Raw genomic sequence first — 2,038 nt, 5'->3', positions numbered from 1 at the left:
AGCACCTATCAACTGAGGCTTTTGCTACTGCCTCCACCCTATAAATCTTCTAGTTTCACCCCAATAAAGCGGAGCTGAATCACTGAATAAAAGGAGCTGTATCACTGAACTTGTCTGGAGCTGTATCCTGTGTTACCAGCCTGTGATTCAGTCTCCCCAGAGGGGGCTGTCCTTCCGTCAACAACCACTCGCGAAGATCTTGCTTTCGCTGTTCCTGCACCTCCCCTCGTGATCCGGTGGCCAACGGATCGCGTGCACAGAGGGAGCGTCCGGCAGCTTGGCACAGAACCCGCCCAGCAGCTTGCAGCCCCCCGCAGAGTCTGCACTCGCCAGGGCCCGGCGCGGGCCCGCCGACCTGCAGACTCGCCTGCACTTCCCGAGCAGCTGCGGAGAGCCAGAGACCCGCCCAGCAGCGCGGCACGAAAACCGCGCCCGCAAGACACACACAGCTACAGAGGGTCAACACAGAGCAAAGATTTCCTCCATGCTTACAAGTGAAGCCAGCCACATACAAGCAGGACTTTGACTTATCATCACATAGGTAGAACTGGTAAAAGAAAGGAGCCAGGGGCTCCTCCCAAGCCCATGTGACCCCTGAGGAACAGATCCTCAAATGACCTTAAGAGTGAAAACAAATTGGTTTATTTGGGCCAACTGTATGGTCTTAAATATCCAAAAGGAAAATATAACCTGTGGGGACCTAAAGGCCCCACCATACAGAGGTCCAAGAGGAAGTTACTGGGGCACGGCCTGACTTGCTTTGAAAGACTGAAGAATACTTCTGCACTGCTAAGGAGTGCATGATCAGCACGTGACCATCCCTAAGATACACCCTGGGGGGGGGGGGAGTTCCAGATGCCTTTATAAGCTCTGTAACACCTGCAATAAATGAGTCCCTGCTTGACTAGGCTCCCCGTTGCGTCTGATTGTCCCCGGTACTGGGGGCGGCATGGGCTGGCGAACGGCGAGCTTACTCACGCCTAATCATCACTGCGCTGGGGTCACTGGCTCCAACCCCCCGCAATAACCAAAGATTTAAGTGATCAGTATATTTCTTTAAGAGTCCATATGTATACCTAAGGCTATATAACAAGAAACAATGCCAGAGAGGAGATACCTTCCTTTGAGTTGTTGGCCAGGGTGGCCCAAGATTCCCAGACAGTAACCCAGCACAGAACTTGGAAAATGAACAATCTTATTTAAAGGAATGTTGGCAACTGATTGCTGCTAGCTGAGGGAGAGCTGATCTTCCTAAAACAAGGGACACTAGATAGGCTGACTAGACTCAGTGGATGGACTTGTACTGGGGAATGGCTGGGGGCACTGACAACACAATGGACAGTAACAGGGATGGACAGAGTATATGGGCTCCACTTGGAGGGGAGGAGGTGTATGGGAGGGAACTATTTTGGATGTGAGTATAAAGATGAATAAGATTGTCTGGGATGTTCTGTATGAAATACACATGCATACACACACACACACACACACAAATCAATAAAAAAAAATTTTTAAAAATTTAAGAAACAGAAAGAAGGCTATTTTAGCCAGGCATGGTGGCACATCCCTGCTATCCCAGTCCTCGAAGGCTGAGGCACAGGTGTTTTCACACGTTCCAGGTACCCTGGGCTACACTGTATGACACCTAATTTAGTGAATCTAAATTCTGATTCATTTTAGGCAGCTAACCAGATCCCCCAATAAATAGAACCTTTACTGTTTGTTCCTTACAAGAGCTGAACAGAACAAGCTAACAGAGAAGGGGTTCATTCATAAATGGCTTGTGCCCTATTCATCAGCTCAATCTTTTATTCTTCTTTTTTTAAGGATTTGTTTTACTTTAAATCATTTGGGGGAGGTGTATGTGTACTTGAGTACAGGTAATCACAAAGACCAGAAGTGGGTGTCAGATTCCCTGGAGGTGGAGTTACATACAGGCAGTTGTGAGCTGCCTAACATGGAGAACTGTGGTTTTCTGCAAGAGCAGGGAGTACTCTTAACTGCTGAGTCATCTCTCTAGCCCCTCCCTCTTCTATTC

General features: G+C 48.7%; 1 protein-coding gene across 6 annotated transcripts in view; it reads right to left on the bottom strand.

The window, feature by feature from the left end:
• Positions 1–2,038, bottom strand: part of Tmem87b (transmembrane protein 87B) — a 52,558-nt gene that overhangs the window by 32,982 nt on the left and 17,538 nt on the right. The gene's annotated exons all lie outside the window — the stretch shown is intronic.

Source organism: Nannospalax galili, unplaced genomic scaffold (assembly GCF_000622305.1).
Source record: "Nannospalax galili isolate Female #2095 unplaced genomic scaffold, S.galili_v1.0 scaffold1941, whole genome shotgun sequence".
NCBI lineage: Eukaryota > Metazoa > Chordata > Mammalia > Rodentia > Spalacidae > Nannospalax > Nannospalax galili.
The sequence above is the reverse complement of the archived record's forward strand: the minus strand, read 5'-3'. Positions and strand labels throughout refer to the sequence as shown.